General features: G+C 43.2%; 1 protein-coding gene across 3 annotated transcripts in view; it reads right to left on the bottom strand.

Moving 5' to 3' along the window:
* Positions 1-2,160, bottom strand: part of LOC132780770 (kinesin light chain 3) — a 42,074-nt gene extending 39,914 nt beyond the window's left edge. For 2 of the 3 annotated variants that reach the window (XM_067462005.1, XM_067462003.1), the window contains exon 1: positions 1,907-2,160. The gene's annotated coding sequence lies outside the window, so the exon portion shown is untranslated. The remainder of the gene's footprint in view (positions 1-1,906) is intronic. The other variant, XM_067462004.1, reaches the window with a different exon arrangement.
* Between the last annotated feature and the right edge of the window lie 11,946 nt (positions 2,161-14,106).

The raw sequence follows: 14,106 nt of genomic DNA on the forward strand, positions 1-14,106 counted from the left end.
AGTGTTACATTATTATTATTATTATTATTATTATTATTATTATTATTATTATAGATCCAGTCTTGGATCCATTATTATTATTATTATTATTATTATTATAGATCCAGTCTTGGACCAATAATAATAATAACTATTATTATTATAGATCTAGTCTTGTATCCATTATTATAATAATTATTAATATTGATCTAGTCTTCCATATATTATTATTTTTATAGATCCAGTCTTGGACCAATATTAATATTATTATTATTATAGATCCAGTCTTGGGTGCCATTATTATCATTATTATTAATATTGATCTAGTCTTCCATATATTATTATTATTATTATTATTATTATTATTATTATTATTATTACAATTATAGATCCAGTCCTGGACCAATAATAATATTATTATTAATATTTATCTAGTCTTGGATCTATTATTATTATTATTATTATTATTATTACTATTTTTATAGTTCCAGTCTTCGATCCATTATTATTATTATTATTATTATTATTGATCCAGTCTTGGCCCAATAATAATAATAATAATAATAATAATAATAACTATTATTATTATTGATCCAGTCTTGGCTCAATAATAATAATAAAACCCACAACAACTGAATAACTATTATTATTATAGATCCAGTCTTCAATCCATTATTATTATTATTATTATTATTATCCATAATAATCCATAATAATCGTCTTGTGGTGTTTCCAATAATAATAATAATAATAATAATAACTAATATTATTATAGATCCAGTCTTCGATCCATTATTATTATTATTATTATTATTATTATTGGAAACACCACAAGATGATTATTATGGATGCAGTCTTGGGTCAATAATAATAACAATAACAACAACAACAAGCATATATATCTCGTTTGCTGTGACATACTGTGTTTTTGTGTGAATAAAATAACAACAACAACAACAACAACAACAACAACAATAATGGCATGAACTCATAATAATAATAATAATAATAATAATAATAATAATATACAATATACAATATACAATATACAATATAATACTATATACAAAAGCCAGCATAGGGATCTTGTTTGCTGTGTACTAATGTTGTTGTGTATCTAATAATAATAATAATAATAATAATAATAATAATAATAATAATAATGGCATGAACTCATAATAATAATAATAATAATAAAATAATAATAATAATGGCATGAACTCATAATAATAATAATAATAATAATAATAATAATATTATATACAAAAGCCAGGATAGGGATCTTGTTTGCTGTGTACTAATGTTGTTGTGTATCTAATAATAATAATAATATATACATACACATGCATACACATACATCTAATAATAATAATAATAATAATAATAATAATGGCATGAACTCATAATAATAATAATAATATACAATATAATATTATATACAAAAACCAGCATAGGGATCTTGTTTGCTGTGTACTAATGTTGTTGTGTATCTAATAATAATAATAATAATAATGGCATGAACTCATAATAATAACAACAACAATAATAATAATGGCATGAACTCATAATAATAATAATAATAATAATAATAATAATAATAATAAACAATATAATACTATATACAAAAGCCAGCATAGGGATCTTGTTTGCTGTGTACTAATCTTGTTGTGTATCTAATAATGATAATAATAACAATAATAATAATTTGGACCCAAGTGATGTTGCACTTTTAAAGTTTCACTAGGTCTGTTTTGAACCCAAAGCTGACCTAGTTCAACCCCAGGCAATCTATGGGTCTGTCTCTATGCAAAGGAAGGGATGCAGAGCAACACAAACAACAACAACAACAACAACAACAACCGCCCACTCCTTGTTGGGTATTGCAAGACCAAGGAGAGAGGGAAGCTGACTGCAAAGCCTTGCTTACCTGGCTCCAGAGGAGTGGCTAGAAGGGGGATCAACCAGAGAGCCAAGGCAGGATGGGGTCCCCTTCCTCTTCTTTACCTGCAAGGGACAGGTGCCCACTCCCCAGCCAGGTGGGAGCTCCACTGGGAGTGCTTTGCAAGGGGGAAGGTGCTCACCTGGGCAGGGAGGGAGCCTGCCTTGCAAGGGGTTGGTTGGGGGAGCTGGTGGCTAGCCCGACCAGGAGCTTCACTCGCCACCGTCGCCTCCCCCTCGCCCCTCCCTCCGCCCCTCCCTCCCTCCGGCTCCTCCTCCTCCTCCTCCTCCCCCACTGCTGGGCAGCTTACCTGCCTGGCTCCATCTTGGCTCGCAGGGACAGGTCGAGGCGCTCTGCCCATGCACAGGGGAGCCCTTGCTTGGACCAAGGGCATGCACTCTGCCCATGCACACAGCATTCTAGGACTAAGGCAATGCACTCTGTCCATGCACGATGGCTCCATGCATCAAGGCGATGCACTCTTACTATGCACAAAGGACATACTAAGAGTGTGTTCTCTTAGTCCAAGGGGTCCTTTGTGCATGGACAGAGTGCATTGCCTTGGTTAAAGGGTTCCACTGGGCATAGTAAGAGTGCATTGCCTTGGCCCATGGGGTCATTGTGCATGGACAGAGTGCATTGCATTAAGGGTTCCACTGGACATAGTAAGACTGTGTTTTCTTAGTCCAAGGGGTCCTCTGTACATGGACAGAGTGCATTGCCTTAGTTCAAGGGGGTTTTCTGTACATTGTAAGAGTGAATTGCCTTGGCCCATGGGGTCATTGTGCATGGACAGAGTGCATTGGATTAAGGGTTCCACTGGGCATAGTAAGAGTGTGTTCCCTTAGTCCAAGGGGTCCTCTGTACATGGACCCTTAATGCAATGCACTCTTTCCATGCACAAAAACCCCATGGACCAAAGCAATGCACTCTTTCTATACACATAGGACACCCTTGAACTAAGGCAATGCACTCTGTCCATGTACAGAGGACCCCTTGGACTAAGGCAGTGCAATCTTACGATGCACATAAGAACCCTTAATGCAATGCACTCTATCCATGCTCAAAAACCCTATGCAACAAGGCAATGCACTCTTACTATGCACAAAGGACCCCCCTGAACTAAGGCAATGCACTCTGTCCATGTACAGAAGACTCCATGGACTAAGGCAATGCACTCTTACTATGCACAATAGTATTCTTAATGCAATGCACTCTGTCCATGCACAGATGACCCCTTGGACCAAGCAATGAACTCTTACTATGTTCAGAGGATCCCTTGAAGTGAGGCAATGCACTCTTACTATACATAAATAAAGATTATTATTATTATTATTATTATTATTATTATTATTATTACACAGACGACCCCTTAAATTAGAACAATACACTGTCCATACACAATGACCCCATGGACCAAGGCAATGCACTCTTATTGTGCACAGAGGATCCCCTTGAACTAAAGCAATGCACTCTTACTATGCACAGTGGAACCCTTGAACTAAGGCAATGCACTCTGTCCATGTGCAGAAGACTCCTTGAACTAAGGCAATGCACTTTGTCTATGCACAATAACGCCATGGACCTAGGCATTCCACTCTTACTATGCCATGCACTCTGTCCATGTACAGAGGACCCCTTGGACTAAGGGAACACACTCTTATTATGCCCAGAGGAGCCCTTGAACTAAGGCAATGCACTCTGTCCATGCTCAAAACCCCCAAGGACCTAGGCAATGCACTCTTACTATGCACAGTGGAACCCTTGAACTAAGGCAATACACTCTGTCCATGTACAGAAGACTCCATGGACTAAGAGAGCACACTCTTACTATGCACATTAGAACCCTTAATGCAATGCACTCTGTCTATGCACAATGACCCCATGGGCCAAGGCAATGCACTCTTACTGTGTACAGATTACCCCCTTGAATTAAGGCAATGCACTCTGTCCATGTACAGAAGACTTCATGGACCAAGGCAATGCACTCTTACTATGCACAGAGGATCCCCTTGAACTAAGGCAATGCATTCTGTCCATGTACAGAAGACTCCATGGACCAAGGCAATGCACTCTTACTATGCACAATAGAATCCTTAATGCAATGCACTCTGTCCATGCACAAAAACCCCATGGACCTGGGCAATGCACTCTTACTATGTGCACATGACCCCCTTGAGCTAAGGCAATGCACTCTGCCCATGTACAGAGGACCCCTTGGACTAAGAGAACACATTCTTACTATGCCCAGAGGAGCCCTTGAACTAAGCCAATGCACCCTGTCCATGTACAGAAGACTCCATGGATTAAAGCAATGCACTTTGTCCATGCACAAAAACCCCATGGACCAGGGCAATGCACTCTTACTATCCAAAGTGGAACCCTTTAACCAAGGCAATGCACTCGGTCCATGTACAGAAGACTCCTTGAACTAAGGCAATACAATCTTACAATGCACATTAAAACCCTTAATGCAATGCACTCTGTCCATGCACAATAGTTCCATGCACCAAGGCAATGCACTCTTGCTATGCACAGTGGAATGCTTTAACTAAGGCAATGCACTCTGTCCATGCTCAAAACCCCCATGGACCAAGGCAATGCACTCTTGCTATGCAATGCACGCTATCCATGTGCAGAGGATTCTTGAACAATGGCAATGCATTCTTGCTATGCACAGTGGAACCCTTTAACTAAGGCAATGCACTCTGTCCAATGCACAGAAGACCCCATGAACTAAGAAAATGCACTCTTACTATGTACAGATGACCCTTTGGATAAAGACAAGGCACTCTTCCTATGCACAGAAGACCCCTAGAACAAAGGCAGTGCACTCTGTCTATTCACAAAGGACTCCATGGACCAAGGCAATGCACTCTTACTATGCACAGAGGACCCCTTGAATTAGTGCAATACACTGTCCATACACAATGACCCTATGGACCAAGGCAAAACACTCTGTCCATGCACAGAGGACTCCATGGGCCAAGGCAATGCACTCTGTCCATGCACAGAGGACTCCTTGCACCAAGGCAATGCTCTCTTACTATGCACAGAGAACTCCTTGAATTAAGGCAATGCATTATTGCTATGCACAGGTGACCCATTGGACAAAAAACAATGTTCAGAGGACTCACTGGACCATGACAATGCACTCTGCCCATGCACAGAGGACCCCTTGAACTAAAACAACACTCTTTATGCACAAAGTATCCTTTGGATAAAAGCAATATCATACATAATCATCTGTGACAGAAGGAGCTAGACTAGATGACTCTAGGAGTCTATAGATGTCTTTAAACAGAGCCTGGATGGTCATCTGTCGGGAGGGATTGGATGGTGTCTCCCTGCCTGGCAGTAGAAGGCTGCAGTGGATGATCTTTTTAGGTCTCTTCCAAGTCTAGGATTCTATAGCAAGCTGGCACCACAAACATCAAAGAGGGAAAACAAAGGCTAGGAAGGTTGCCAGGTAGAGATCCACTCCCTGCATTCTTCGCCACCTGGCCACACCTGGATGGAAAAAGTTGCCCAATTGAGAAAAGATGAAGCCATGCGTGGCTATGGGGAGGCACATTGGAGGCCCTGGTAACAGGCAGGCCCATTTGGGGAGAAAATAAAATGGAGAGGACTTTGATCCAGCTCCGAAAGCAATAGAAGGGACCCCCAAAGGCCATCTAGTCTGACCCCTGGACGCATAGGAACTCCGTTCTGTGACAATATAGTTTCCAAAGTGAACCAGGCCAATACTATGAAATAAGGTTCCAGAGTTTCCAAATTGAACCCAATATGAAATAACAGGAGATTTTTCCTGATATATGAGGGTCGAATGAAAAATAATGCCTCCACCTTCGTAAGTCCTCAACAGATGGCATTACTGGTATGCGGCAGGTACTGGCTTGTTCAGTAGACTCTCCCCTACAGTTCCATTTTGGTGGGAAGCCTTAGCATTGAATTGCTGTGTTGTTAAAGTGTGAAGTATGGAACCCTGTGCAGATGATCAGTCAATGCGACTTAACGTATGTGGCAGGTACTGGCTTGTTCAGTAGATTCTCCTCTACAGTTCCATTTTGGCGGGAAGCCTTACCATTGAATGGTTGTGTTGTTAAAGTGCGAAGTACGGAACCCTGCGCAGACAGTCAGCCAATGCAACTCAAACAACGTATGCGGCAGGTACTTGCTTGTTCAGTAGACTCTCCTCTACAGTTCCATTTTGGTGGGAAGCCTGAGCATTGAATGGTTGTGTTGTTAAAGTGCAAAATATGGAACCCTGCGCAGACGGTCGGTCAATGCAACTCAAACAACGTATGCCGCAGGTACTGGCTTGTTCAGTAGACTCTCCTCTACAGTTCCATTTTGGCAGAAAGCATTGAATGGTTGTGTTGTTAAAGTGCGAAGTATGGAACCCTGCGCAGACAGTCAGCCAATGCAACTCAAACAACGTATGCTGCAGGTACTGGCTTGTTCAGTAGACTCTCCTCTACAGTTCCATTTTGGCAGAAAGCCTTAGCATTGAATGGTTGTGTTGTTAAAGTGCGAAGTATGGAACCCTGCGCAGACAGTCAGCCAATGCAACTCAAACAACGTATGCTGCAGGTACTGGCTTGTTCAGTAGACTCTCCTCTACAGTTCCATTTTGGCAGAAAGCCTTAGCATTGAATGGTTGTGCTGTTAAAGTGCGAAGTATAGAACCCTGCACAGACAGTCGGTCAATGCGACTTAAGCAATGTGTGTGGCAGGTACTGGCTTGTTCAGTAGACTCTCCTCTACAGTTCCATTTTGGCAGGAAGCCTTAGCATTGAATTGCTGTGTTGTTACAGTGCAAACTATGGGACCCTTTAGACAGTGGGTCAATGTGACTTAAGCAAATTATACAGCAGGTACTGGCTTGTTCGGGTATTCTCTCCTCTGCAGTTCCATTTTGGTGGGAAGCCTTATCATTGAATGGTTGTGTTGTTAAAGTGTGAAGTATGGGACCCTGCGCAGACGGTCGGTCAATGTGACTTAAGCAACGTATGCTGCAGGTACTGGCTTGTTCAGTAGACACTTCTCTTCAGTTCAATTTTGGCAGGAAGCCTTAGCATTGAATTGTTGTACTGTTAAAGTGCAAAGTATGGAACCCTGGGCAGATGGTCAGTCAATGCGACTTAAGCAACGTATGCGGCAGGTACTTGCTTGTTCAGTAGACTCTCCTCTACAGTTCCATTTTGGTGGGAAGCCTGAGCACTGAATGGTTGTGTTGTTAAAGTGCAAAGTATGGAACCCTGTGCAGACGGTTGGTCAATGTGACTTAAGCAACGTATGCGACTTAAGTCATTGAATTCTTGAGAGCAGAAGGTGTCACCCCAAAGGAGATACATCAGAGAATGCAAGCTGTTTATGGCGATTGTGTTGATGTGAGTACTATGCGTCATTGGGCGAGTAAGTTTAAAGATGCTGAGATGGGAACATCTTACTTGCGAGTCAAACAAAGAGTTGGATGTCCTGTGACACCAACCACTGAGTTTCACAAGCAGAAGGTTGACAGATTGATTCAGGATGATCGTCGCATCACTCGGAGATAAATTTCAAGCACAAGAACGCGTGGGTCACATTATTGCTTTGCCTGGACATTGGAAGATCTGTGCACGATGGGTACCCAGGATGAGAGAACTGTGAGATGCTGGTTGCCGAGTGTCGACTCCTTCCGTGACAGCTTCAGAAAACTTGTTCATCGTTGGCAGAAATGCATCCAATTGTCTGGTGATTATGTGTGGGTCACATTATTCCTTTGCTTGGCTATCAGAAGATCTGTGCACAATGGGTACCCAGGATGCTGACGCCTGAAGTGAAAACACACAGACTTGAAACTTCAGAGACTGGATCTCACCACCATATGACATCCTCCATACAGTCCAGATTAAGCACCGTCTGACTTCCATCTGTTCCCAATCATGAAAGAAGGTCTGCGGGGACATCATTCTGCTTCTGATGAAGACGTTGAGAGATCTGTGAGATGCTGGTTGCGGAAACAGCGTGTCGACTTCTTCCGTGACGACTTCAGAAAACTTGTTCATCGTTGGCAGAAATGTATCCAATTGTCTAATGATTATGTGGAAAAGTGAAGAGTGGTAATTAAAGAGCGCATTCTAAGGATTATTTCTGCATTTGATTTATTAAAATATTCCCATCCAAACCCAGACACCGAAGGTGGAGGCATTACTTTTCAGTCAACCCTCATATGTTGCTAAAACTATACGTTGGTATTGAAGTAGACATTAAAAGGACGTGAGACCTGTGTAAGTCCCAGTTTGGTTCTTATGGGGTCAATTCAAAACCAGAGCTCCTAGGAAAGTGTTGTCGATGGCTTACATGGCTGGAATCACTGTGAGTTTTCTGGGCTGCCTGGCAGCATTCTCTCCTGATGTTTCGCCCACATCTATGGCAGGCATCCTCAGAGGTCTCCGTCAGGAACATGGCCAGACAGCCCAGAAAACTCACAGCAACTCAGTCTTAGGAAAGCATTGCAAGGTAGGAAAGAGAAGAAATGGATATGAATTTATGGCAATAGCTTGGCGGAGACGATGGACCGCTCCGATGCATGCTCTCTTTTTAATATTGCATGGAAAGTGCTTCCAAAACTCCTTTGGGAATGGCAATGCGTCTTGCACACAAAGAGCATGATGGCTGGCGGGGAGCCCAGCAGACGCCTTGCCTCCACTTCCCTTAATGGAGAGGAGAAAAGCCATATATATATATATATATATATATATATATATATATATATATATCTCAATATGGTGCTCAAACTAATGAGTCACTTCAAGTGTTTCTGTGCATGCAATTGCTCGTGGTGTGTGTGTGTGTGTGTGCATTCTGTTGCACAACCTGGCCAACAAAACGAATATGGTGCTCAAACTAATGAGTCATTGCAAGTGTTTCTGTCCATGCAATTGCTCGTGGAGTTGAAGTCGAGCACGGATTTAGGAGGGTCTCGGCCAGGAAGGAGAGATCCTACAGACCCACAAAGAAGGATCCGCTACTTTGGTGAGCAAAAGAAAGACGAAGCCACAAAATAAAATTTCCCTAAGTTCCCAAATAAATCTCACCAAAGTTGAATATAGTGCCACCAAGTTGATTTTATTGCGATCCAGCTGGAAAGGATGCAAAGCCGCGATAATTCGTCAAGCAAGCATATAGTGTACACAAAATAAAGCCTTTTTATACATAAAACAGAGCTGTCAGATTTGAATTTCCCGCTGCTCGCCCCTCTGCCGGCTCGGCGATGATTGGCTCGCGTTCTACAGCTGGGAAGAGGTTTGGCCGCCTCCCAAGCGCCTTAGCCAATAGATGAGCTTTGGCTGCCTCGGCTTCCTGGCCAATCAGGAGAGAAGGAGGGAAACAATGAATTCTTGAGTGGATTATGGAAATATTTTATTTATTTATTTGCGGCATTTATAAGCCGCCCTTCTCACCCCGAAGGGGACTCAGAGCGGCTTACAATATATATTTTCATACAATATATTATATTATTAGCATAGTACAATATCAGTATATATTACTATATTGCACTATACCATTATATTGTAATATTATTAGTAATATTACATGTAATGTAAATATATAATTATAATATTGAATATTTATTACTAGTATTATATTGTATTACATTATAATATTATAAATATGTGGTGTCTAAATGGCCGGCGAATCCTCAGGGGCCTTCTAGCCATCAGGCTTATTGTCTTGAGGGGTGGCAATCAACGTTGATGTCTGGCCAGAATCCGAATTTTCTTTGAGCCGGCATATGGAAACAATGGGGCAATCTTGGCTGTAGTTTTGGTCGAGAGGAGGTTGAATGAGTAAACAGAGCAGGACAAATTGTGGCTTTCCGAAGACCCTTTGTCCCAGCGAGATATGATCAATTATGCCAAATGGACACCTTCCCCCGAGCGGCCAGACTCCGAGATTCAGGATGGGCACCCTTTGTATTGTCCATGCAAGAATGTCCTTATCTGGGTTTCCTTTCAATTAGGGCATTACCTCCTTTCCAAGGTCACTGAGAGTGGCTTCCTATATATTTTTATACATTTTATATAAAAGGGCATAGGACACAAGGGTCAGGAAAGGGCCACATACATAATCTAACCACCTTCCAACAAAAGATTCCCCCAGGCAGGAAGCAGCCAGGCTTTGAAACTGCTGGGCCATTCAATGCTAATCAAGGCGGCCAATTGCAACAGTCACACTTTGTTATGCCTCTGCTTGTAGTCCATCTGCACAATCTTCTTGCAGCAGCTGAGTATGTGATCCATTATTATTGTGTTGTCGAAGGCTTTTATGACCGGAATCACTGGGTTGCTGTGAGTTTTCCAGGCTGACTGGCCATGTTACAGAAGCATGCTCTCCTGACGTTTTGCCCACAGCTATGGCAGGCATGCTCAGATGTTGTGAGGTCTGTTGTAAAAGAGGTATAAGCCTAAGAAATATTTAAAAAAATTAAAAGCTTTAACCAAAATGTTAGTATAGAAGTCATACAAAGTTCAAGGTTTTGGCTTTTTGAAAAGTCGCCATATTAGCGAGCTTACATAGGAAGTTGGTTTGTGGTTAAGCGCAAAGTCTGCAGGTGTGAAAAGGTACTTTCCATGAAGAGGTTGATGGGACAGGAAGAGTAAAGGTCAAAGCACTTTCCATGACAAAATATTCTTGTTTACCTGAAGGTATATAAAAGCTTGCAAAAAAACAGAGGAGGGCGCAGCAGTCTGTGGGAGCACTTGCAGAAGTGCTGTCTGTTCACCTCATGCTGATCAGCTTGAATAAACGGTGTCTTACCTGAACCTATTGGACTCTGTGGACTTCTTCAAAAAAAGACCCCGCACCCTAAACCTGTGATCCCTTACATTTGGAAACTAGGCAAGTGGGGTTTATATATATCTGTGGAATGGTATATAGAGAAAGAACTCTTGTCTGTTTGAGGCCAGTGTGAATGTTGCAATTGGCTACCTTGATCAGCATTGAATGGTCTTGCAGCTTCAAGCAACATTCACACTTTCCTCAAGCAGACAAGAGTTCCTTTTCCCACCCTGGACATCATTCCACAGGTAGATAAACCCCATTTTTCTTGTTTCCAACAGACCTCACAACCTCTGAGGATGCCTGCCAGAGATGCAGGCAAAACGTCAGGAGAGAATGCTTCTGGACCATGGCCAGACAGCCTGGAAAATTCACAACAATCTAGGCAAGTGTGGTTTATATCCCTGTGGATTCTTTTTGTATGGTCTGCCAGGGCTTTAATGGTGTTTCTTTTTTTACTTGGGTATTTATTTATCGTGTCAGGAGCAAACCAAACAGTTGTATTGTATTTTTTAACAAACAAACATACAAACAAACAAAACGCAAACTTTGCAAGCTTGGTAGTTGATTAAATGTTTACTTGGGTGATGGTTGGTGTTTTTATATAGGTCTATCCATGCGTGTGTTGAGCCCCCGGTGGCACAGTGGGTTAAACCGCTGAGCTGCTGAACTTGCTGACTGAAAGGTCGGTGGTTTGAATCCGTGGAGCGGGGTGAGCTCCCGCTGTTAGCCCCAGCTTCTGCCAACCTAGCAGTTTGAAAACATGTGTCATCCACATACTGGAACCATGTAGTGGGCTTTTTTGCTGCTGTTTCCAGGGCTTGTGTTTCAAAGAGCTGTTGTTGTTGTTGTTGTTGTTGTTGTTGTTATTTATTCCTATTGCACCTTGCATGTAGTGTTCCATGTAGAAACTGGCTATAACTGGGCTCAGAAGCCTCCCCATGGCTACTCTGGCTGAATTGTAGGAGTTGCAGTCCAAAACAACTGAAGGGCCGAAGTTGTTGTTGTTGTTGTTGTTATTTATTCCTACCACGATCATCAGCACGATCATCAGCTGATGATCGTGCCATTACTGCTCAAGCAGGGAGTTTTGAGATGGTTGAACAGAAGCTTTCCGAAGCTCTAGGTGCTCTTACTGCCACTTACAGGGAAAACCAGCTGATCCCTAATCCATCTAAAACACAGACATGTGCCTTTCATCTCAAGAATAGACAAGCATCCCGAGCTCTGAGGATTATGACCTGGGAAGGAATCCCACTGGAGCATTGCAGCACACCCAAATCCCTGGGAGTCACTCTAGACCGTGCTCTGACCTACAAGAAGCACTGCCTGAATATCAAGCAAAAAGTGGGTGCTAGAAGCAATATCATACGAAAGCTGACTGGCACAACCTGGGGATCACAACCAGACACAGTGAAGACATCTGCCCTTGCGCTGTGCTACTCTGCTGCTGAGTACGCATGCCCAGTGTGGAACACATCTCACCACACTAAAACAGTGGATGTGGCTGTGAATGAGACATGCTGCATTATCAAGGGGTGTCTGCGCCCTACACCACTGGAGAAATTACACTGCTTAGCCGGTATTGCACCACCTGACATCCGCCGGGAAGTAGCAGCCAATAGTGAAAGGACCAAGGCAGAGACATCTCCAGCTCATCCCCTGTTTGGGTATCAGCCAGCACGTCAATGACTTAAATCAAGAAATAGTTTTCTAAGATCTACAGAGACACTCGCTGGAACACCCCAGCAAGCGAGAGTCCAAAAGTGGCAGGCTCAAACCCAGAACCTCAACCAATGGCTGATACCAAATGAGAGACACACAGAGGACTGGGCGACTCGGAAGGCGCTGAACAGACTGCGCTCTGGCACCACGAGATGCAGAGCCAACCTTCAGAAATGGGGCCACAAAGTGGAGTCCACGACATGCGAGTGTGGAGAAGAGCAAACCACTGACCACCTGCTGCAATGCACTCTGAGCCCTGCCACATGCACCATGGAGAACCTTCTTGCAGCAACACCACAAGTACTCCAAGTGGCTAGATTCTGGTCAAAGGACATTTAATCAACTACCAAACTCACAATTTTCATATTTTGTCTGGGGTTTTTTTTTCTTTGTTCTGTTAGAAATGTAATATAATCGACTGGTTGCACTGACACGATAAAATTAATTAATAAATAAATAAATTCCTACCACACCTTTCATGTCGTGTTCCATGTAGAAATTGGCTATGATCGGGCTCAGAGGCCTCCCCATGGCTACGCCGGCTGAATTGTGGGAGTTGCAGTCCAAAACAACTGAAGGGCCGAAGTTGTTGTTGTTGTTATTATTATTATTATTATTATTATTATTATTATTATTATTTATTCCTATCACACTCAAGGGGTGCAAATACACTGTGCAATGAAGGCAGTTTGATATCGCTTTCATTGCAGCATCTCAATGCTATGGGATCCTGGCTTTTGTAGTTTACCAAGAGTGCAAACCACAACTCCTTTCCACCTGCTACTAAGGAGGCAGTCCAGGTCCTGAACCGGTGCTTGGCCGCTGTGACGGTCTGGATGAGGGCGAACAAATTGAAATTGAATCCAGACAAGACAGAGGTCCTCCTGGTCAGTCGCAAGGCCGAACAGGGCATAGGGTTACAGCCTGTGTTGGACGGGGTCGCACTCCTCCTGAAGACGCAGGTTCGCAGCTTGGGAGTGACTCTGGACTCATCGCTGAGCCTGGAACCCCAGGTTTCGGCGGTGACCAGGGGAGCATTTGCACAACTAAAACTTGTGCGCCAGCTGCGCCCGTACCTTGGGAAGTCTGACTTGGCCACGGTAGTCCACACTCTGGTTACATCCCGTTTAGACTACTGCAACGCTCTCTACGTGGGGTTGCCTTTGAAGACAGCTCAGAAGCTCCAACTAGTCCAGCGCTCGGCAGCCATGATTTTAACAGGAGCGGAGCGCAGGGAGCATACAACCCCCCTGTTGCGCCAACTCCACTGACTACCGATCTGCTACCGGGCTGAATTCAAAGTGCTGCCGTTGGCCTTTAAAGCCCTAAATGGTTCCGGCCCAAGCTACCTATCTGACCGCATCTCTGCCTATGTACCCACCAGGACTTTGAGATCTTCCGGGGAGACCCTGCTCTCGATCCCGCCTGCTTCTCAAGCACGGTTGGCGGGGACGAGAGAGAGGGCCTTCTCGGTGGTGGCTCCTCGGCTGTGGAACGCCCTTCCTACGGACATTAGACTGGCACCATCTCTAATGGTCTTCCGCAAAAAGGTGAAGACCTGGATGTTTGTGCAGGCGTTTGAGTAATTTAGTGGAACATAGGAATGGAACAATGGACGAGGAACCTGGACTACG

This window comes from Anolis sagrei, chromosome Y (genome assembly GCF_037176765.1).
Source record: "Anolis sagrei isolate rAnoSag1 chromosome Y, rAnoSag1.mat, whole genome shotgun sequence".
NCBI lineage: Eukaryota > Metazoa > Chordata > Lepidosauria > Squamata > Dactyloidae > Anolis > Anolis sagrei.